Raw genomic sequence first — 25,559 nt, 5'->3', positions numbered from 1 at the left:
ACACTGCTCATCACCAATCATTCCCTCTGTACCCTCTCTAACTCTCTTAATCAACACTCCACCATACACCTTAACTACATTACTCAACAGACTTATACCCCTAAAGCTAGTACATTCATACTTATCACCCTTGTTTTTATACAACGGGACCACACAAGCATTTGCCCAGTCAATTGGCACCATACCTTTCACGAAGCACACATTCAACAATCTTACTAACCATTCAACAATAGTCACTCCACCCTTCAGGCATTTCACAGCACACCCATCCATTCCTGCAGCTTTCCCTGTTTTCATCTCCTTTACTGCCTCCTCCACTTCCTCCTTCATGATCAAAGAATCATTCAACTCTCCTAACACATTTATTCCTTGCACCCTTTCATCCGCCACAATCTCAGCCACCCTTCCCTCCTCTACATTTAACAATCTTTCAAAATACTCTGCCAATCTTTTCCTTACTGCATCCATCTCAATTAACATCCTTCCATCCTCTGCTTTTACTCGCTCTTCCTTCCCAGACTTTCCCTTTTGCACCCTTTTCACCTCCTTCCAGAACATTTTCTTATTCTGTTGAAAATTCTCAGTCAGCCACCTACCCCACCTCTCATCTGCTGCCACTTTAGCATCACGCACAGCCCTTCTCGCCCTATTCCTCTTTTCCTTATACCTCTCATATGACACTTTATCCTTCCTCTGCAGTCACACTTCATATGCACGTCTCTTCTCAGCCACAGCCATACTTACTTCCTCGCACCACCATTCACTTCCTTTTCTTACACCACCACCTACACGTCTCACACCACACACCTGTTTCGCTGCCCCATCACAGCACTCTTAAACAACTGCCATTCCTCCTGCACACTGCCATTTTCCTGATCTTTCATCGCTTTCCACTCATCTTTCAATTTCTCCTGATACTCTATCATTTTCTCTCTTTTATCCAACTCACTCACTTTCAAAACCTCCCTGCCTCACCTAACCCTCCTAGTTCTCACCCATCTCTTACCTACTCTTAACTTTCCCTCCACCAGGTAGTGGTCAGACATATCTCCACCCTCCCCTCTCAGAACTCTGACATCCAACAATCTTCCTATTACATTCCTGGACACAACCACATAGTCCATCAATGCTCTATCAACAACCCTTCCACCCTCCTGTCTCACCCATATATACTTATAAATATCTTTCTTCTCAAACAGGGTATTTCCAATCACCATCTCTCGCTCAACGCACATCCCTATCATTCGTTCCCCACTTTCATTTCTTCCAGGCACACCATGCATACCAACTACACCTTCAGCTGCTACATTTCCTACTCTAGCATTCAGATCTCCCATCATTACCACATTCACATTCGCTCCAAAACTCTACAGACACTCATCAACATCATTCCAGAAAGACTCCCTCTCTTCTTCATCCCTTTCACTACCAGGCCCATATGCACTCACGAACACCCACAACTCACGTTCAAATTTCGTTTTCACCTATATCAGTCTCGATGACACCTCCTCCCATTCAATCACACACTGCTGTACTTCCGGACTCACTAACAAGGCCACACCTTCTCTTGCCCTTCCTCTATCAACACCTGACAATCATCCATTCACACTTCCAATCATAGACTCACCCTTCCCTTTCATCTTCGTTTCACTCAAAGCTAACACATTCAACTCTCTTCTCACAAACATTCTCCCATTCTCCTCCCTTTTAGCCTCAATCGTACTACATCCACGCACATTCATAGACCCAATCTTCAGGGTACGGGGATAACTCAATCCCCCATCCCTTTCTCTGGCCTGTCTCTTTTTAGGAACTAAAAGTTATTGTGAGAAGAATATAGGCGTTGCCTGCTGGTTATAACGCATGTCATCGTGAAATTGGATACGTGTTATCAGTGCCGATGTGACAAGCTGATAAATGTGATTGGCTGTCGTAAGCGCAGAATGGTCGTGACCAATGTAGTAGTTGCCCACCGTTCACTATTGCAGGTCACATATTATTGATAATGATTTCGACGATGAGAAGGAGGATAATAATAATAATAATAATAATAATAATATTATTATTATTATTATTATTATTATTATTATTATTATTATCACCATTATTTCGTCAGGTGATAAAAATTTAATAACTTGACTTCAGTCTTGTCATCCTCTTTGTTTTATCTCGGTGACAATCCACACTTTGTGTGTGTGTGTGTGTGTGTGTGTGTGTGTGTGTGTGTGTGTGTGTGTGTGTGTGTGTGTGTGTGTGTGTGTGTGTGTGTGTGTGTGTGTGTGTGTGTGTGTGTGTGTGTGTGTGTGTGTGTGTGTTTGGTCTTATCAGAGATAGTGGTTCGGGTGGCGTATCTTGAAGGGAGGGAGTGAAGGGGAGGAGAGGAGGGGAGGATACAAGGAGGCCGAGAATGAAGAGGAAGAGGACGACGGGGAGAGAGAGAGAGAGAGAGAGAGAGAGAGAGAGAGAGAGAGAGAAGGATGATAAGGAAGAGATGTTGTGAGGGAGAGGAAAAGAAAAAGAAGGGTGTAGGGAACAAAAGTTTGAGAGAGAGAGAGAGAGAGAGAGAGAGAGAGAGGGGGGGGGCAAGGGGGGCAGGGAGGTAAAAGAGGGGATAACAGAAATGAAATGTACAGCAGGAGACGGGTAAGGTGAGAAAGGGGAGTTCGAGGAAGGGAGAGGAGAGAAGAGACAGGAGAAGGAAGAAGGGGGGAGAGAGAAAGCGTAGAAGGGAAGAAGAAGGTGAGGATATTGGTGGAGGATGGGGGGAGATGCTAGCTGGAGCTGCTTAGCTTCAGAGGAGAAGAGAAAAAGAGATGGAGAAGCGGCAGGGGAAAGGGGGAAGGGTAGGGGAGAGGGGAGAGGGGTAGGGGATAAAGGGGGAAGGCTTGGAACGAAAGGGTGGGGTAGGGGAAAGGGGATAGGGGAAGTGAATAGAGAGAAGGAGTAGGGAAGAGGGAGAAGCGGTAGGGGAAAGGAGGGAAAGTGTAGGAAAGAGGGGGAGGGGGTAGCGGAGGGAGGGAAGAGGTAGGGGAGAGGTGGGAGGGGTAGGGGAGAGGTGGGAGGGGTAGGGCAGAGGGAGCAGGTAAACCTTGGAGCCCCAGGTGGCGTTGTCAGTATAAGGTAAACCAGGTGTTGGTTTTGGTCGTTCGGTCGCGCAGGAAAAAAATTACTTGAGGCGTTTGGAAAATTTGGAAGACTTGGGAAGACTAGAAATACAAAAGAACATAGTGAGGTCAATGAAAGATGGTAAGTCCTTTGCGAGATTCTGAAAAGTTTGGGAAATGAACAGTATGGTTCTTAAAAACTGAAAACAAATGTCACTGTGACATAAAGAATTCCTACAAAAAAAAAAAAAAGTCGGAATTTACCGCAAGAATTCAGTAACGTCCTTAACGATTATTAGGTTCTTGCAAGATTTCCATGTGTTTGGAATACTGGAAATGGAATTCCAGAAAAGAAGAATGAAAATCCAAAACCCGACCAATGTGACATGTCTTTTTGGCCAAAAATTTTTCCCCGATTCTGAGTAAAATTCCAAAGCATCTGTATGACTGTGGAACTGTAGTAAAATTTTTACCCTCCTCCTACTACAGTCAGAGGAGGGTATTGTTATCACTGGTGTCCGTCAATAGAGTTGGGCAGCAGGGCGGCTGGCCAGGTGAAGAGATTACGTTTCCAGCACAAAACTCAAAAAGTATACATGACAGTCATAAAACTTCACGTAGTTATGTCTTATATTGAACTGGTGGCTTTTGATGAGTAGAATGTTTTTTTTTTTTTTTTTTTTTTCATTATGAAGAAGTAAAAACATTTTTTTTCCTACAGATTTCATTGGGACCTGAGAAAGGACTCTGAAGACCCAAGTTATGTTTACCATGGATAAACTACTGAAATTTTGAAGTTTTGATGTCTCTGTGTTATACAGAAGGGCGGAGCTGTTAGGGCCGTGATGCATTTGATTACGTGTGCAGGGAGGTGGGGGTCTGTCCTTGGTCAGATGAAGGGTTGCAACAGCGTAGCAGTGCCTATTATTATCTAGGCAGTAGAAGGCTTGGATTTTTTTTTTTTTTTTTTTTTTTTGCCGGACTTCAGAATATCACAATATTTAAGTGATGTCAAAATTATTTCGTTGCCTCAGTCTTGCATTCCACTTAGGCAAATTTTAGTCTTTGGAAGATTATGAAGAAACTCGAATATTGTTTCTCACTGTAGAAGACTTTTCTATGTGTTTGTGATAGCAAAAACCTCTCGTTGCCAGAAGTCTCTCTCTCTCTCTCTCTCTCTCTCTCTCTCTCTCTCTCTCTCTCTCGCACACACACACACACACACACACACACACACACCAGGTGCCAAGCAGAGTGGACGCACGTCAACACCACTTCGTACCTGGCCAAAACCTGGCCAGTGGTTATACCTAAATTAGTATTTTTATGAGTCAAGCTCTGTACCAGGTTAGACTAAATGGTGTCCTAATATAAAAAGAAGTTATAAGACCGTTGTTCAGATAGTAAAGAAAACAAAGTAGCACAAAAATGCACCAGATCAGGTGATCAGTTGTTTAGTCTGCTACTCTGCGCCAGAGAATGTACTGTAAGTAGAATCTGTGCTTTTAGTACTGCATGATGGCCTACTTTAGCAAAGTAAATTTGGAAAAGAAAAGGGATAAAGGTAGAAAGCAGGATGATTATTTCTACCAAGAACTGGTTGAAATGGAGACTAACAATAAACTGGTGGAACGAGTAAGCAGATTAGAGATGGCCTTTCAGAATGAAATTGATGAAATTAAGAAACTGCTGCACTGGCAGAAGGAAGAAATAGAAAATTAGGAAAAGAAATCAACACGAAAGGCACAACAATAGATGAGCCGACAATAGATGTGCGGTCACTTAGAAGGAAAATTAGCGAAATGGCAGGTTCAGTAGTCAACCACGAGACCATTATGGAAGAGTTCAGAAATGATACAGAGACAATTTGGCAAGCAAGCAATCTGATAGATCAGAGCAGTGATATTGAGGAGAAGATAACACAGGTGAATGAAGCGGTGCAAAGCTACAAAAATGATGTGGAAACCACTTATGCTGAAATGGTGAAAGTAAAGAAAGGCTTAGAAACAAGGGTGGAAGAAAAAAGCATTAAAAAGGAAGTGAAAAGAATAATCCAAAACACTCCTAAATTGGTCAGAGATTCAGTAGATATCAACAAATCTATAGTAATCAATGGTATAGATGAGGAAGAAATAAGAAACAAGATCTCAAGAGACAAAAAGGAGATGGCAATTGTAATGAGCATATTGAAGGAAGTATTAGAGGAAATCTGTAATAAAGACATAGAGGAACACAAAAGCCTAGGGAAATACGAGAGAAATAAGTCAAGGCCCCTAAAAGTAACCTTCCAGAGTGTAAACACTGTGGAGGAGTTACTTAAAAATGCAAAGTTACTCATGGAAAGAGAGGATTTCAAAAATATATGGATAAAAAAAATGTCTAACTCAAGAAGAGCTGGAATTACTAAAAGAGAAGAGGGAGGCAGCAAAAACAAAGTACGAGGGAAGATCAGAGGAGGAGAAGAACACATTTTTTTACAAAGTACAGTAATCCCCCTACTATCCGACGTAATAGAGCCAAAGGCACGTCCGGAAAGTGGTTTTGTCTAGATAGTGGGCACCAGCCTCCTGGACTTGTACTTATGGACCCTAACTCAGAAAAACACCTATACAACTCCCTCTGGACATGCATAGCACCTATTTAAGACCCAAATCACACCAATAAGGGACATAAAACACTGAAATAAATGCAAAAGAACCACAAAATGAGGTTTTAGAGGTGAGTTTATACAATATTAAACATTCTGGGTACTTACAACAAGTCCCTGGCTCCTGGACTGGTACTTATGGACCCTAACGTAGAGAAATACCTCCCTACTGCACATGCATAGCAGCTAATACCCTATTCACACCAGTAAGGGACATAAAAGAGTGAAATGAGGTGTTAGTACAGTATGGAAAATACAGTAAAGTACAATATGAAACATTCTGGGTACTTACAGCAAGTCCCTCGCCATCTCGATGAAGAACTGCCTCCTCTCAGACTCTGACAGTAAGAAGGATTTCCTGAAGCACTTGCAGTACACTGTTCATGAAGTCTTGCACTGAACTTAGTCATTTGCACTCAGAAGTCCATTCTCTTAACACTGCGCACTCTTGTCTTACTAATGCTCCATTGTAACTTTATGAAGTAAGTCTTGCACTCTGCACTTACAGTCTTTGCACCCATTAATCCATTTTCTAAACATAACACACTCTAGTTAATTTTAGCTACATTGAAGTCTATTAAATCAGTCTCTTTTCACTCAGAATTCTAATTTCTTAACAATATGCACTGTTTTTCTTTTACTGCACAATACTAAATTCCCGTGTGGTCGAGTGGAGAAGTTCTTGCCATTTAATCACTGTCAGAGTCTAAGAGTAGCACATGGAGGTGACCTAGGGGTGCGTTGCCGGGTCGTGGTGATGGCATACCTACTGCAGATGACTCTGAAGATAGGCACAAACTCACGTCGAGTGGTGACTCCATTGTGGCTGATGTGCTGGGGTGTGGCTCGGAGCATGAGGGCCTGTCTTGGGGAGGCAACGCTGTGGAGCCAGGGCTGGGCACAGCGGGGGTCACGGGCCTGAAAAAGCTGTCAATCGTTGATTGACGCAAGGAACGACGATTCTGACGATTAATGATGCGCTGCCTGAAAGCACTCACTTCCTCCACAAGTCCCAAGGGCCCCATCTCGCTGTCGCACTCCGGGTGATCCAGGTAGTCCAGAACAAACTCTAGGTGTTCCCGGACTGCATTCAGCTTGGGGATGGTTGGAGTAGTGTCATGCTGAGAGGAGTCCGCATCATCGTCGCCGTCCTCGTTGGAATCTTCAAGCTGGGTACTGACACCTGCAACTGAAAATGCGATCTCGATATCAGACAGGGTCTGATACCCAGGATCGCCCTCGTTGTCATCCAACCACTCACGCACTTCGTCCACATCAACATCGTCCCCATGTGCACATAGACGTGCATGGAAGTCATCCACATCGAAACCTAGGAAATCGTGCTCCACATCCATTCTGAGAAGCAGACGAGACCAACCATTTTCTAGAGTCTTGACAGCAACTTCCTTCCATGCACTGGGCCAGTTGTAAATGGCAGACTTGATGTTGTAGCGGCGAAGGTTTTCCAAAGTTCGCTGGCCTCGCGTGTCCCGTCCCTCCCTGTGCACGTCCTCGTCCTCGAGAACAACCATCACCTCATCCAGGAACTTTCGTCGGTATAGCCACTTCGTTGCCACAATCACTCCTTGGTCCATTGGTTGAATGAGACCAGTAGTATTAGGTGGCAGAAACATGCACCTAATGCGGCCATTCTCAGCCACCAAGTCCTTGTCACACTGGTGGGCAGGTGCATTGTCGAGGAGAAGGAGGACCTTTACCTGGTCGTGTGGGATTCCCAGTTTCACCGTCTGGTAATGTATGACCTCCTTGATGAAATGGCGGTGGAACCAGTCTTTGAAGATGTGGGCTGTGAACCATGCCTTCAAGGAATGGTACCAAACGACAGGAAGGACATCCATCACCCCACGAAGACACCGAGGCTGCTTTGCATGACCAACAATAACGGGCTTAAGCCAGTGCATGCCGTTAGCATTAGCACAACACAAAGCAGATACCCTTTGCTTGGAAAGGTTGCTGCCAGGTACACGCTTCTCCGTCTCCTCGGCTAGAGTGTTCATAGGCAAATAGCAATAGAATAAACCAGTTTCATCAGCGTTGTAGACTTGACCGAGAGTGAGGCCCTCCCTGTCGATCAAGCCCTTCACCTTGTGCCGAAACTCCTCTACTCCATTCTCATTAGCGTCCAAAGCTTCGCCATGAGACTTATGGTTGGTAAGGCCATGTCATGACTTGAACGCGAAGAGCCAACACTCAGATGCCTTGAGGTCTAGGGAGTCGTGAAGCCTTGCGAACTTCTCAGCAGCAGCCTTCAGCTCCGTGCCACGTACCTTCACACCAGCAGCACGTTGCTGTCAATACCAAATCAACGTGGAGCGGTTGACTTCAGCATACTTGAGAGTAAACATCATCTTCCTCTCCGCGTTGCATATGCTTTTTGACGAGAAGTCAGCCGTGTACTGCATGAGTTTGTCTCGAGATCTCTTGATATCAAACAAAGTAGATCAGGCCAGGTTAAACTCACGAAGGATGTGTGACGAAGACCATCCCCCATCCACTTTCTCCAAGATCTCCCTCTTCATCTCCAGAGTCAAAACCACTCTCTTCCTCTTCTCAGGCGGCGGGGCCATCATCACACACACTAATAAGAGGCACGAGAGCAGCAGGAGAGCCTGCAGGAGGTAAGGCACCACCACAAAAGTGAGCACATGGGCAGCCATGATGACAAGCGTGCACTCACGACAAGAGACTGGCGGTAAGTACGGAGGATGCAGGGGCGCTCTAGTGCACGTCAGAGGAATGATGCACCAAAACAAAGCTGTCCCTCGCCGTGTGCGCCAAGTTCAAATTACGGGCGGGAAAAAGTAGGATTATTTTCGAATTTCTTGCGGTTTTCGGACCATTTTGGGAATATTGGATCCTGGGATGAAAATGTCCGGTAAGTGGGGATGTCCGTAAAGTGGGCGTCCGGATACTATGGGGATTACTGTAATTGCATTGCAGGTTCGAAAGTGGTACATAAACAGGAGGGAATAAAAAGGAGGAAGGTAGTAAAAGCAAGTCATGACAACTATAAATATACGATGACTAAGCTGATGTACTCAAATGTGGATGGAATGTTATCTAAATTATTAGAGATGAAGATTCCATCAGAGAAAATGAACCACATATAATATGCCTAACTGAAACAAAATTAACACCAAGGATATCAAATGACATCCTAAACTTAGATGAATACAATATATGGAGAAAAGATAGGAACTTCAAAAAAAAAGAGGAGGAATTATAATATTAACAAAGAAAAATCTAAAAGTCAAAGAAATAGAACTAGGTATACCCTCACAAGTAGAACTGATTGCCAGTAAAGATCAATACATCTGAAGAGAAAGTAATTGTAGCCAATTTGTACATGCCACCCAGATGAAAACATGGGAAAGAGGCAAATATGAGGATCTGGCAGAGAGTACAATTCAGAGATTAAGAGCATTACTACATAGAATGGAAGAGAAATCGGAAAGAATTATGATAACTGGAGATTTTAATACAAATATAAATTGGAATATTCTAGATATAATAAGCCAAGAAAGCTGTTGGGACCAAAAGCTCCTGGATCTCATGCAGGAGTTTTTCCAAATGCAACATGTAAGGGAAAGCACCAGAAAAAGAGGACTTGATGCACCCTCAGTGCTAGATCTTATATTTACTAGGCAAGAAAATGACACTGACAATATAATGTATCACCCTCCATTTGGCAAACCGACCATGCAGTAATAAATTGCAACTTCAGGATTGCGTATGACAGAGTTAACAGTAATGAAAGTTACAAAAAGAGCCTAAGTATAAAAAGGGAAACTATCATGACCTAAAGAAGTACTTCTTAGAAATAGATTGGGAAAAGGAGCTTAGAGGACAAGATTTAAATGCTAGGTATAAAAAATTCTGTGAACTTTATGAAATAAGAGTCCAGAAGTACATTCCACAGCACAAAGAAGCAGAAAAGAAAGTAAAGAAATGGTTCAATACAGAATGTAAAAATCAAAAGAAAAAAGAGATTTGTTGTGGAATAGATACACAAGACAGAATAGTGAGAGGGCATATAACAACTATATACAGGCAAAAAACGATTATACAAGAATAAGGAGGGAAGCCCAAAAACAGTTTGAGGAGGATACCATAAATAAAAGTAGCGATTAACCGAAGCTATTTTACAGCTAAATCAGAAGCAAAACCAAAGTAGAAGATAAAATACAATCCATTGGGGATGAGGGAATCACCTGTAAACAAGAGATAGATATTTGTGAAGCACTAAACAAGAATCTCCAGTCAGTTTTTATGGAGGAAAATAATTTTGAGAGGGGTGATATGGAACAGGCATACCCACACATATTACCAAATATACAAATATCAGAAAAAGAAATACAGGAGGAGCTAAGTAAATTAGACAAAGGAAAAGCAAATGGTCCTGATGAAATTTCATGTTGGGTGCTACATGAATGTGGAAAAGAGTTAAGTAAACCATTATCTTTAATATTCGAGGAATCCTTGGGACAAGGTAAACTACCTGATATTTGGAAGAAATCAATCATTATTCCCTATTTCAAGAAAGGAAATAGACAAAATCCACTCAACTACCGACCAGTATCACTAACCAGTGTTGTAAGCAAGGTATTAGAAAAGCTTATAAGAAAAGCTTGGGTAAATCATCTAGAAGAACACAATATGATAACAGAAAGACAGTTTGGTTTCAGAAAAGGAAAATCTTGTGTTATTAATCTGTTGAGCTACTATGATAGAGTAACAGACACATTACAGAAAAGAGAAGGATGGGTTGACAGTACCTATTTAGATTTTAAGAAAGCATTTGACAGAGTACCGCACCAGAGACTTTTATGGAAACTGTACCATTAAGGAGGAATTCGAGGCAAACTATTGTTGGATGAAAGATTTTCTAAAAAAAAGAAAAAAAAAAGGGAAATAAGAATAGTACTAAGGGGAAATTACTCATCATGGAGAGAAGTGACTAGCATAGTTCCACAGGGCTCAGTTCTGGCACCAATCATGTTTTTAGTGTATATAAATGATATAGATAGCAACATTGGAAATGAAAGCTATCTAAATATGTTTGCAGATGATGCAAGAATACAAAGGTCAGTTACTAATGAAGACTCTTGTAGAGCTACAGGAAGAATTAAATAAGCTTCATGAATGGAGCAATACATTGCAAATGGAATTCAGTGTGGACAAATGTCATGTAATCAAGTTTGGTAAAAGTGGAAAATGACCTGATTGGGATTATAAGTTAGGAAATAAAACCCTACACACATCAGAAAGAGAGAAGGACCTAGGTGTGATTATTAATAATAGACTATCTCCGGCTGACCACATCAGTGAGAAGGTACGGAACATGTATACACTGCTTGCAGATATGAGAATAGCATTCACATAAATAAATGAAGACATGCTAAGAAAGATAATAACATCATTCATCAGACCATCCCTGGAGTATGCATCAGTAGTCTGGAGTCCTCATCTCAAAAACCAATTAGATAAGATTGAAAAAGTTCAAAGGGCCGCTACAAGATGGGTACCAAGCTTAAGGGATCTAAGCTACGAGGAAAGACTAGAAAAACTGAATCTACCAACACTACAGGAGAGAAGAAAAAGAGGAGACATGATTATGTTATATAAATGCATATCAGGGAAGGAGAAAATAGACATAAATGATTACATAACCTATTGGGAAGCATCACCAAGAGGACACTGGAAAAGACTGCATAAAAAGAGAGGCGATAAAGACGTAAAGAAATTTAGTTTCCCAAATAGGGCAATTGATCAATGGAATGCACTACCGAATGAAATAGTGTGTGCCAAAACAATTAATAAATTTAAGGATATGTACGATAAATATGGTTTCAGACACGGAACAGTACGAGCTTGACTCATTCCTGTAAAGATACAATTAGGTAAGAACAATTAGGTAAGAACACCAATATATATCATAAAACCTATCTTATTTCTCCATCTCTTTTGTTGTACTTTATGAAGGTCTTGACGAGTCGATTGTGATTTTCATCGTTCTTGTAATTATAAAATTCAGAGAGAGAGAGAGAGAGAGAGAGAGAGTATATACCGGTATATGTGTGTGTGTGTGTGTGTGTGTGTGTAGTATTATCAGAGATACTGGTCCAGGTGGCTTATCTTGAAGGGGGGGAGTGAAGGGGACAACACGAGGGGAGAATACAAGGAGGCAGAGAAGGAAGAGCAATAGAAAGGAAGGGAGAGAGAGGAGGAGGATGAGAAAGAGATGTTGTGAGGGAGACGAGAAGAAAAAGAAGGGTGTAGGTAAGAAAAAGTTGAGCGAGAGAGAGAGAGAGAGAGAGAGAGAGAGAGAGAGAGAGAGAGAGAGAGAGAGAGGTGAAAGGAAGGACAAAGGAGGCAGGGAGGTAAAAGAGGGGATAAAAGATATGAAAGTATGGAAGGGGAAGAGAAATTTGGATGAAGAGGAGGGGGGAAGAGTAGTGAAAGGAAAACGGTCGAAAGGAGGGGAGGGGAAAAGAGGAGACAGGGGAGTTCGGGGAAGGAAGAGGAGAGGAGAGGAATGAGAAAGAAGATGGGGTGAGGGGGAAAGAGAAGAAGGGGATGAGAAGGGAGAATATTGGTAGAGGATGGGGGGGGGGGAGATGCTAGCTGGAGCTGCGTATCTTCAGAGGAGGAGAGGAAAGAAGAGGGAGAAGAGGTGGACGAGAGGGGGAGGGTAGGGGGGAGGGGAAAGGGAGATGAGGGAGTCAAAAGAGCGAAAGGGAGGGATAGGGGAAAGAGGAGAGGGGAAGACGAGAGGGAGAAGGAGTAGGAAAGAGGGAGAAGCGGTAGGGGAGAGAGAGGAAGGTTAGGAAAGAGTGGGAAGGGGTAGGGGAGAGGGAGTAGGTAAACCTTGGAGCCCCAGGTGGCGTTGTCAGTATAAGGTAAACCAGGTGTTGGTTTTGGTCGTTTGGTTGCGAAGGAAAAAAAATGTGTAAGATGTTTTGAAAATTTTGAAGACTTAGGAAGACTAGAAATACAAAAGAACATAGTGAGGTGAATGAAAGATGGTAAGTCCTTTACGAGATAAAAGTTTGGGAAATGAAGAGTATTGTTCTTAAAAACTGTTAGCAGAAATGTCACTCTGATGTAAAAAATTCCTTGAAAAAAATAAAAAAAACGCAGTCAGAATTTACGGCAAGATTTCAGTAATGTCTTGAAAGATTATAAGGTTCTTGCAAAATTTTGATATGTTTGGAATACTGGTAATGGTGTTCTAAAAAAGAACATTAGTAATCCAAAACCCGAGCTGAGATTTTTGCCATTTTTTTTTCCCGATTCTGAATGAAATTTTAAAGGATTTGTATGATTGTAAATTTGTAATAAGATTTTTATCCTCCATCTAACAAAGTGGAAAGGGTGCGAAAGGGTGAGTCTGGGAAGGAAGAGCGAGTAAAAGTAGAGGATGGAAGGATGTTAATTGAGATGGATGCAGTAAGGAAGAGATGGGCAGAGTATTTTGAAAGACTGTTAAATGTACAGGAGGAAAGGGTGGCTGAGATTGTGGCGGATGGAAGGGTGCAAGGAATAAATGTGCTGGGAGAGTTAAATGATTCTTTGATCACGAAGGAGGAAGTGGAGAAGGCAGTAAAGGAGATGAAAACAGGGAAAGCTGCAGGTATGGATGGGTGTGCTGTGGAATGCCTGAAGGGTGGTGGAGTGACTATTATTGACTGGTTAGTATGATTGTTGAATGTGTACTTTGTGAAAGGTTTGGTGCCAGTTGACTGGGCAAGTGCTTGTGTCGTCCCGTTGTATAAAGGCAAGGGTGATAAGTATGAATGTACTAGCTTGAGGGGTATAAGTCTGTTGAGTGTTGTAGGTAAGGTTTATGGTAGAGTGTTAATTATGAGAGTTAGAGAGGGTACAGAGGGAGTGATTGGTGATGAACAGTGTGGCTTTAGGAGAGGAAGGGGATGCGTGGATCAGGTGTTTGCTGTGAGACATGTGTGTGAAAAGTATTTAGCGAAAGGCAAGGATGTGTTTTGGGCATTCATGGATTTAGAGAAGGTGTATGATGGAATTGATAGGGAGGCTTTGTGGACTGTTTTAAGATTGTATGGACTTGATGGTAGGAACTAAAAGGGGTGAAAAGTTTTTATGTAAATAGTAGAGCGTGTGTAAGAGTGGGAAATGCTGTGAATGATTGGTTTCCTGCGAGAGTGGGGCTGTGACAGGGATGTGTGATGTCACCTTGGTTGTTTAATATTTATATGGATGGTGTTGTATGGGAGGTGAATGCAAGAGTTTTAAGTGGAGGTCTGAGTCTGGTGAATGTTGATGGTGGAGAGTGGAATCTGAAGCAGCTGCTGTTTGCAGATGATACTGCACTGGTGGCTGATTCAGAGGAGAGATTGAGACAGTTGGTAGAGGAGTTTGGAAGGGTGTGTGAAAGGAGGAAATTGAAAGTAAGTGAGAATAAGAGTAAAGTGATGAAGTGTACGAGGTTGGTAGCTGGTAGGGGGATGAATATAGTTTTGAATGGTGAGTTGCTTGAGGAGGTAGAGTGTTTTAAATATTTAGGGTCACATGTTGCTGTGGATGGAAGAATAGATGCAGAAGTGAAGTTTAGAATGAATGAAGTGGGAAAGGTGCTGGGAAGAATGAAAAAAGTGTTTAGATGTCGTTCGCTTAGAATGGATGTAAAGAGAAGGCTGTGTGAGGGTGTTGTGGTACCGACTGCGTTATATGGGGCTGAAACATGGAATATGGGTGTAGCAGAGAGGAAAATTGTGATGTAATGGAGATGAGGTGTCTGAGGAGTATGTGTGGAGGGATGCGTATGGATCGAGTGCGAAATGATGAAGTGCAAAGGAGAACTGGAGTTCTTTGGCAGATGGCTGGTAGAGTTAAGCAGAGGGTGTTGCGATGGTCTGGGCATATGGAGAGAATGGATAATGAGTGGCTTGTGAAAAAGATAACTAGATCTGATGTGAGAGGTGTAAGGCTGAGAGGAAGACCACGAATAGGATGGATGGACAGTGTGAAGAGAGCGCTGGATGCGAGTGGGATGTCTGTTGAGCACGGAAGAGTGGCTGTGCATGATAGAAATAAGTGGAGAGAAATTGTGAATGAATAAATGATGACGCAGCCCTGAAGAGATATTCTCCCATATTTGGTCTCATCAGCTAGTCAGGTCAGGTGCGGGTAAGGGGATGAGACTATTAATATGTGGCAGGGGTAAACCAGCTCTGCTGTCAGGCCCTGCTGTGGATATTACTGATTGCACTGTGCAGTTGACCCTTGTGCGGTGTGGTGCGGTGAGGATCTGTCCCTTTTCCCCTTTGGGGCTAAGATGCGAATGAATGTGTTTGAATGGATGAGTAAATGGGGAGTGTGTCGTCCTGTCTCGGCTACCTCCCTTTCCTTGAGGGAAGCAGCCTAGACATATATATATATATATATATATATATATATATATATATATATATATATATATATATATATATATATATATATATATATATAATATAAGTCCTATTATTTGGCATATATATATATATATATATATATATATATATATATATATATATATATATATATATATATATATATAAGTCCTATTATTTGGCATCTATGGGACCGGGTTGATGCCGAGAAATTGGATTTGCCGAATAATCGAGAAACCTACCCACTCAGTGCCTTAAATGTATTGGTGAACACTGTCACCACCACTTATGGCATTACAACTGTGTTTGGAGAGACTACTGTATACTGTACAATAGAGTAGTCACTGCACTGCTACACCCGAATCTGAAATATGTATAAATTAGTGAACATAATACAAGTGTAACGACACAGTAGGCCTACAAGTGACAGATAACACTTCATGGATGGCAGAAATGATGCAGAATATTACCCACCTGCTCAGTATATCATTTGTATTGATGAACAATGTCATCACCACTTTCTGTATATTATTACAAATGTTTGGAGTGAATACTGTACACAATACTGTCTCCAAACAAAATAAAGGTCGGAAAAATCATATAATAAACTGGAGGAATATGAATTAGTAAGGTCTTTCTGAAAGTTAAACGTACATTTAGCGCTCATTCTTTTGTTCGTTTTTGTGTTTATATGTGAAAGGGAGAGTATTAATGCAAACAATAATGTATTTCATTAACCCCTTAATAACCCCCGGCATTGAACAACTCTTTACAGTACTGGTGTCAGTGACGTCGAGTTAGTGTGAGCTATAAAAAAAAAAAAAAAGTTAATAATTATGGAAAAGGAACGAAAGTCACTGGTATGTTTACACGACTCTACGATACGATTCCAGGCAGTCAGGCGGTCGCTTAATCTCAGGTGTTTTCGCCCACTTGGTAAATGCACCGTAACTTTATCAATTCTTCATTGAATCATAGCGAATCATAGCATGTGTTTAGGAAGCTAAATAACACATGGCTAGATGCGCCAGGCGATTCTCTTCACATCTTGAAGAAAATTAAATGAAAGAAATTTAATCCATCTTTGAGTAGGTAGAGTAAGATTCTTCCATTCTTCTGAAATCAATTAATTTTCTTAAAGATATATATATATATATATATATATATATATATATATATATATATATATATGTCGTAAAAAACTTTGTGGTTCCTTTGTGGTTGTTATATATATATATATATATATTAGACTTGTGGACGAGCGGTTATTATACTGGAGTAGCTTGTAGTAGATAATCTTCTTTCCTATTTGTCATGTAGTGAGAGGAGAGGTAAAGAATAGTATGGGACTATTTTTATTTGTCTTGGAAATATTAACAAGTCTCTCACACAGAGCGAAGTATAGAGTCCAGTCCCGCTAGCTATCTCTCTGTCTCGCTCTCCCTGTCTCTCTCTCAAGCTACCAAGCCCTTCTCCCTGCGACCTGTCTCTTCTAAGGCCTCTCTCCTTCTGAGCTCTCTTTCCTAATTTCTGGTGAAACAGGAGACGTATCACATGTGTTCCTTGTGGATGGAAAGTTTAAGAAGCCTGTGTGTGAGTATGTGTGTATGTGTGTGTATGGTCACTAGGGCTTTGTTCACGGGTGGACTGCTGACAACTAACTGCATCATCTCCTTACTGGCCACTGTCGTCAGCTTTCCTCAGTGTAATTTGCAAGCTCATTTCCTATTCTCAGGCTCGCATAGAGCTGTCTATCTATCTATTTATGTATCTATCTATTATGATTTGTAATTATAATATGGAGTTCTGATATCTGCTCGGTCACGCGAAAATGGCGTACCATCGACAGTTAATAGTCCTAACATATTAATACATACTATATACACATTATAATGAACTTATAAGCTAATTAAGTGAAATACATATTATTGTAAAAGTAACATAATTGTATGAATATTGTATACATATAATATTCATAGTAAATAGTGATCGTTCAGTAATATTACATTTTAAACAAGTTGTATACATATTTGAATAAATGCATTAAAGTAAATTATTGAACTGTAATACAGTATGTACTTGGGTTATTGTAGTGAAATGCATACATGCAAGTAAAAAAAAAAAGTTTAAACTTAAGATTATGGTAAGAGTTATTAATATTTCATTTAAAGATAATGGTACTGGTCTGCCATACATGGGTCATTCTTCTTTGTATATATATATATATATATATATATATATATATATATATATATATATATATATATATATATATATATATATATATATAATTAACACTATATACAAAATATATACATTTCATTCAGGGTGGTTAACTTTGATGTTAACTCTCCCCCCACTAAATAATGACTCCAAATTAGCAATTCTTGCATGCATTCTGTGCATTGCGAACAGCAGTACTGCAACTACAATGCAGACGATTATAAAGACAGTAGGTGCTGGGCTATACACATAATATGGGTTGAACATACTCAAACTCAAATCTTCCCAGGGCTTCATTGTTTCATTGATCAGCTGCATAGTTTCAAACTTAGGTGAAGTCAGCTTAATACTTGTGCTCAAGCTTAAGTTCATATCAGGCAGTGGGTGGAAATTTTTGTGTGTATGATTGAGAATGGCGTAGTGATTGATGGTGGATAAAGTAGACATGGCTGGTGTAAATACCGCACAGTAGTCTGGTGCTATGTATAATCCTGATGCTGATGTATGAGATGGTGGTATATCCGGACAGACTATGTAAACTGATGTGTTATGAGGGAAATAAAAAAAACTGTGAGTGTCCAATGCGTTGATGGTGTACAAGTTTATCTGGAGCAAAAGTGAAGTTGCAATGATGATGAATATTGTCATTTCTGATGATAGCCATTTCGCAAGGAACTGTATCAGTAGGTTGAAACGTGAAAATGTACGCAGGACAAAGATGAACAGCATGTAAGGATGTGCGGCACTTTCGTTCAATCGTTGACTCACTTGCGAAAGTGACAGTGTCCCGTCTCTTGGAGACCATGATGAGTTCGGTGTCTGTGTTGATGTTGATGATGACCAAAGTGTTGTTATTTTTATTTCTTTAAGGTCATCTTCTGTAGCCAATCCAAAGATGTTCCCAAGAACTGCGCCCAGGGAGAGCGAGACAGAGAGATAGCTAGCGGGACTGGACTCTATACTTTGCTCTCTGTGAGAGACTTGTTAATATTTCCAAGACAAATAAAAATAGTCCCATACTATTCTTTACCTCTCCTGTCACTACATGACAAATGGGAAAGAAGATTATCTACTACAAGCTACTCCAGTATAATAACCGCTCGTCCACAAGTCTAATATATATATAACTCAACCACAAAGGAACCACAAAGTTTTTTACGACATTTGGTGGCAGCGGTGGGATGAAGACTGCCGCTACTTGTAGGTGCGTGTAGAAGATTATACAGACGACGTAGAGATGTTAATTGTAGTTGATTGTAGATGGTTGTAGTTCGCTGATTCGTCGTAGAAATTGCAAGATCGTATCAATATTTTGTTAAACTACTTGCAAGGCGTCGTGTGATCACTTCTAAATCAGCGTGATGATCGTGGAGACTGAGGGGGCTGGTTGGAGAGAATACTGTCAGGAGCTGGTTGTAAGTTGTTGGTTGTGAGAGGTATTTTTTTGTTTTCAATCTTGATATTTTGTAGGAATTCACTGTTGATTCGTAGACGAGGTTCGTATACGTTCGCTGCTACCAAATGTCATAAAGACTTTGTAGTTACTTGTAGTGGAGTTTTATATATATTAGACTTGTGGGCGAGCGGTTGTTATATTTGAGTAGCTTGTAAGTAGATAATCTTCTTTCCCATTTGTCATGTAGTGACAGGAGAGGTCAAGAATAGTATGGGATTATTTTTATTTGTCTTGGAAATATTAACAAGTCTCTCACACAGAGCGAAGTATAGAGTCCAGTCCCGCTAGCTATCTCTCTGTCTCGCTCTCCCTGATTTTTTTTTTTTTTTTTTTTTTTTTGGTCACTAGGCGCTGTCGTGTGCCTATCAAGCATTCCTTGAGTTAAGAGTGTGTAAGCATGTTTAGCATTGCTCGATTCTCGCAGACACAATACCTTCTCATCATCTGACTCCCTGCTTCTATCTGTCTCTCTATCTATCTATTATGATTTGTAATTATAATATGGAGTTCTGATATATATATATATATATATATATATATATATATATATATATATATATATATATATATATATATATATATATATATACAGTATATATATATATATATATATATATATATATATATATATATATATATATATATATATATATATATATATATATATATATATATATATATATATATATATATATATATAATAGATAGACATAAAGAGATGGATATGAATATATAATATATACAATATATTTCGTTTCATCTCTTCCTCTATCTTTCGGTCTGTCTGTCTTTGTGTCTGTCTGATTCTCTGCCTGTCTGTCTGTCTGTCTCTGTCTGTCTCTGTCTATCTCTGTCTGTCTGTCTGTCTGTCTCTGTCTCTCTCTCTCTCTCTCTCTCTCTCTCTGTTTGTCTGTCTGTCTGTCTCTGTCCGTCCGTCTGTCTGTTTGTCTGTCTGTCTGTCTCTGTCTCTGTCTCTCTAAGTCTGTCTGTCTTTCTATCTGTCAGTCTCTCTTTCTTAATCTCTGTCTTTGTCATTCTGTGTGTCATTCTGTCTGTCTTTCTGTCTTTGTTTTTCTGTGTGTCTGCCTGTCTCCGTCTGCCTGTCTCTCTCTCTCTCTCTCTCTCTCTCTCTCTCTCTCTCTCTCTCTCTCTCTCCAATGTACTCCCTCATTTCTATATTAGTGTAGTCTCTCCCTGTCACCGGATGTCTGCCTGTTTGTCTAAACTGTAAAATCAGACATTTCATGAAATGCCTGGTCATTTTGGGATAAGAGTTTAATTTTGGATGGGTTAATTTAGATTAGGTTAAAATCGGCGTCGGTTAGGTTAGGCTGGGATAGTCTAGGTTGAGTCTAGGGTCGGTTAGGCTCCGTTAGGTTAGGTTACGTTAGCTTAAGTTTGGTTAATTTACAAGAAAGCTAAGTTTTGGTAAGCGTTCATCTAAATTTACCTAACCTAACCTAACCTTACTTACCTAGCCTTACCTAACGTAGACTTAACCTAGATTATCCCAGCCTAATCCATACGCAGCCTAAATTAAGCCATCACAAGTTTAACTCATTTCACAAATTGACAAGGCATTTCATGAAATGACTGATTTCACAGTTTGCCTGTAACATTATCTATCTATATATCTATCTATCTACATCAATTTATCTATCTATCTATATCTATCAATCCATCCATCTATTAATCCATCTATCTCCCAATGTATGTATGTTTGTATGTATGTAGGTATATATTTATATCGATATCTGTCAACCTATCTATCTATCTATATCAATCTATCTATCTATCTATCTATCTATCTATATATGCTGATAGATAGATAGATAGAAAAACAGATAAACAGATGTTGATATAAAATTCGCTCTGGTCATGTTTGCTTTCTCTCTCTCTCTCTCTCTCTCTCTCTCTCTCTCTCTCTCTCTCTCTCTCTCTTTTGTTTCTAACTTTCTCTGTCTGTTTGTCTGTTTGTCTGTCGGAACTCTGTCTCTTTGTCTATTTGTCTGTCTTTCTGTCTGGCTTTTTGTCTTCGTTTGTCTGTCTGTCTGTGTATCTGTCCCTCAGTCTCTCTCTCTCTCTCTCTCTCTCTCTCTCTCTCTCTCTCTCTCTCTCTCTCCAACTGATTTATGACTAATTCTCTGTCTATCTTTGTTTTTGTCTGTCTGTCTGTCTGTCTAAATTACTGCCATAATTCTGTACAACACCCTTTTGTTTCAGTCAGTCTGTCTGTCTGTCTGTCTGTCTAAATTACTGTCATAATTCTGTACAACACCCTTTTGTTTCAGTCAGTCTGTCTGTCTGTCTAAATTACTGCCGTAATTCTGTACAACACCCTTTTGTTTCAGTCTGTCTGTCTGTCTGTCTGTCTGTCTGTCTAAATTACTGCCATAATTCTGTACAACACCCTTTTGTTTCAGTCAGTCTGTCTGTCTCTGTCTCTCTCCTTGTTTATCTGTCTTCCTCTCTTTCATTTTTGTTCTCGTTTTCTATTTCTCTTTCTGTCTCTTTCTGTGTCTTTCTCTCTTTAGGTTCAAAAACTTACAAGAACAATAACATCAACTACATTTACTTCTCTCTCTCTCTCTCTCTCTCTCTCTCTTATAAATATATCTTCTTTATCTATCTCTCTCTATATATATACACATAGATATTTAGATAGATAGTCTGATAGATTTAAACATATATTAGATAGATAGATAAAGAGATAGATATAAATATATAATATATACCGTATATTTCTTCTTTCTCACCTCTTCCTCTATTTCTCGGTCTGTCTGTCTGTCTTTCTGTCTGTCTGTCTTTCTGTCTTTCTATTTATTAATCTCTCTCTCTCTCTCTCTCTCTCTCTCTCTCTCTCTCTCTCTCTCTCAATGTTCGTCTATTCTTTTTTTTACTGTCTCAACTCAGTTTCAATTATTTGCTGTGCATTCTCTGTGTCTGTCTGTCATGCTGTTTCTTTGCCAGCCTATGTCGTTGTCTCTGTCTGTCAGTCTGTCTGTCTCTCTGTATATCTGTCTGTCTGTCTTTCTGTCTCTCTCCATGATCTAACTTCAAATTTATTATTTTCTCAGTGTGTGTCTTTGTCTCTGTCTATCTGTCTTTTTTTAATTTCCAATATTTACTACTACTAAAAGTACTATTACTACAACCAGTACTTGTACTGTTATTACTACTACTACTATTACAATTAGAACATCAACACAAACACTTGCTACTACTTGTGCCCGTACGACTACTACTACCACTACTACTGTACCACCACTCCTACTACAACAACAACAACAACAACAACAACAACTACTACTACTACTACTACCACTACTACTGTACCACCACTCCTACTATTACAACTACAACTACTACTACTACTACTAGTGCTATTACTGCTAGTACTAGTACCACTTCTGCTACTAATATTACTACTATTACAGCTAATTCTACTACTACTACTACTGCAACAACTACTGCTGCTACTACTACTACTACAATTACTACTACTTCCATACATGAGACTGTCTCTCTCTCCCTCCCTCCCTCCCTACCTCCCTCTCTTTCTCTCTTTCACTCTCTCTCTAATATACAGTATATGTTTATTTATATATGTATATATATATATATTTTTTTTTCAGATAAAATAGGAGATCCTGCCAGCATAGAACAAGTAGTGCTTTGAGGGGTCTACAGAACTGAATGGTGAGTGTTCAGTGCTTTGTTAATGTGTTTGTTTAGAAGTGATGGAATTTATATCTCTCATTGTATTTATCTGTCTGTATCTATCTATCTCTATGTACCTATGTGTCAGTATATCCATATCTATCAATGTGTGTGTTTATGCACTCTATGTATTGTTACGGAACAGAGAGAGATAATGAACACTTCAAGTGAGAATACTAAAATCACTACTGTCCCACAAAGTTCCAGGTTCAAAACAAAAGAGTTAGGTAAAATTACAAGTTAAAGTTTAATGCTCAAACTAACAACTAAACATTCAGGACACATAAGGATAATGTAATGGCAAACCAGGTTACATATATGGTTAACTGCAATAGCCTCTATTAACACGAATTTAGCAAGAACAAATTTATCTAAGTCAGCCCTGATAAAATGAGAAAACCGGATAATGCTCAGTTAAAGCAAGATATATTATTACAGATACAAAATATTATTAATAATGGCTGACATCGAAAACTCTACATGAATCACAAAAACCTCACTAGGCCTACGAATTAACGCCCTAGGCCATACAGTAGTAGGAAAATGGTAACAACACTTATACTCAAATTATACAGCAGCTAGATGGTTGGAGACTTCCTGAGCACTCACAAAAATAATAATACACTATACAGGGGAGGACAGAGATGTGAACAAAATGAGGAGTAGATCTAAGTGCCAATTAATGCAGAGACTGAGCTCATTATATAGGGGGCCGGCAGAGCTTGATTCAACTTGCAAGAAGGACGCGCAAATGAGGGCACAGAGGACGAAGAGTTGACACTCCTGCTCTGAACAACAGAAAGAACGACTTGCTCTACTATAAGGGGGAGAAGGGGGAAGTGAGGTACAACACCCAAGCCTGGTCACTATGGAAGCCACGAGGCGAATCGTGATCAAACATGCAGCATACTGTACGTTAGAATTATACAAAGGATGATGAAATCATAGGCTATGTAACAGCTCCCCACAAAGAAAAAGAAATTTACAAAGGAAATTTCTTATTACTCTAAAACAATCTGTCTAAAGTCTAGATAAGCAATCTGCAATAACATTTTCTTTCCCCTTGACATGTTGTATGTGTAATGAATACTCCTGAAGAAGTAGACCCCATCTTGTCAATCTCTGATTTTTATCGTTAAACTTACTAAGGAATTTCAGTGGGTTATGATCGGTATAAATGACTATGGGGTCAAAACCAGAACACAAATAAAATGAAAAATGCTGTAAACCCAAAATCAAGGCCAAAAGCTCTTTCTCAATAGTGGAGTAGTTCTTTTGAGGTGGAGTGAACTTCTTACTGTAATAAGATAAAGGGTGTTCAATACCCTGATCATCCTCTTGCAGCAAAACAGCCCCAGCTCCTGTATCACTTGCGTCAACGGCCATCTTAAAAGGCTTAGCAAAATTTGGAGTAGCGAGCACTGGCTGACTTAATAGGATAGCTTTAAGTTTACTGAAAGATGATTCACAGTTATCGGTCCGGACAAATTTAACTCCCTTTTTCAGTAGGTCTGTAAGTGGTGATACAAGAATTGAAAAGTTAAGAACAAATCTCCTGTAATAACCTACCATTCCCAAAAATCTTTGTAGCTCTTTCCCACTTTTAGGTCTGGGAAGATCACTTATAACCTGAACCTTAGCTCCTGGTGGTGCAACGTGTCTATCACCAATTACGTACCCAAGGTACTGAACTTTAGCTTGACCAAACTCACACTTTGATAAATTAGCCACGAGATTAGCCTGAACCAAACGCTCAAGAAATTTACTGACATGGCATAGGTGATCTTTCCAGTTGTCACTGAAGATTAATACATCACCAATATAAACAACACACCCTGCCAAACCCTCTGTTACAACATTCATGAGCTTCTGAAAAGTGGCTGGTGCATTCTTCATACCATATGGCATTACAGAACATGCAAAAGTCTCTCCTAGTGTTACAAAACATGAGATCTCCCTAGCACGTTCAGTCATAGGTACTTGCCAGTATCCCTTTAACAAATCAAACTTACTTATGTACCTAGCCTTTCCGATCTCGTCTATGCAATCTTCCACGCGAGGGAGAGGGTGAGTGTCTGTTTTGGTTATCTGATTAACACGTCTGTAGTCGATGCAAAGCCGCTGTGACCCACCTGGCTTACGGACTAGAGTGACAGGAGAACTCCACTCGCTCTGACAGGGCTCAATCATCTTGTGGTCCAACAGGTAGCCAAGCTCCTTCTGGATGAGAGGAACTTTCACTGGGTTCACACGGTAGGGAGGCAGTTTAATTGGCTTTGCGTCTCCAACATCGACATCATGCATCAACACAGTGGTTCTTCCTGGAGTGTCACAGAACACTTGCGGGTACTCCTGCAGTAATGCTGAAAACTCCTGCCTTTCCTCGGGAGCTAGATGAGAAAGCTTAGTCTGGAGATCATTCATGATATCAGGATTCTTCCCCAAACTATCACTCAGGCTCATACTGCATGGGAGAACATCACTTGCAGACTCAGGTGGAACAGCTACAGTGCAGACTGGGTTATTTTCGTCCCGCCTGTGATATATCTTTAGCATGTTGATGTGACAAAGTTGCTTGTTCTTTCTACGATCTGGTGTGGCGATGACATAGTTGACATCACTGAGTTTCTTCTCCACGAAATAAGGACCACTAAACTTGGCTTGAAGAGGTTGCCCATGCACCGGTAGCAGAATCAAAACCTGATCTCCTGGCTGAAAGTGGCGTAACCTGGACTTCTTATCATACCAAGTCTTCATCTTCTCCTGAGCAGCTCCTAAATTCTCTCTCGCCAGCTGTAAAGCAGTGGACAACCGTTCTTTGAACTTCATCACATACTCCAGCAGGTTGACGTCATCTTCCTCCGACAGCCAGCATTCCTTGAGTAGCTTAAGGGGTCCTCTTACTTCATGGCCAAACAGTAGTTCAAAGGGTGAGAAGCCCAGTGATTCATTTGGAGATTCTCTTGCTGCAAATACAACGAATG

Source organism: Coenobita brevimanus, chromosome 10, assembly GCF_032717465.1.
Source record: "Coenobita brevimanus isolate Jiangsu-jjx chromosome 10, ASM3271746v2, whole genome shotgun sequence".
Lineage (NCBI taxonomy): Eukaryota > Metazoa > Arthropoda > Malacostraca > Decapoda > Coenobitidae > Coenobita > Coenobita brevimanus.
This window is presented reverse-complemented; position numbering follows the sequence as displayed.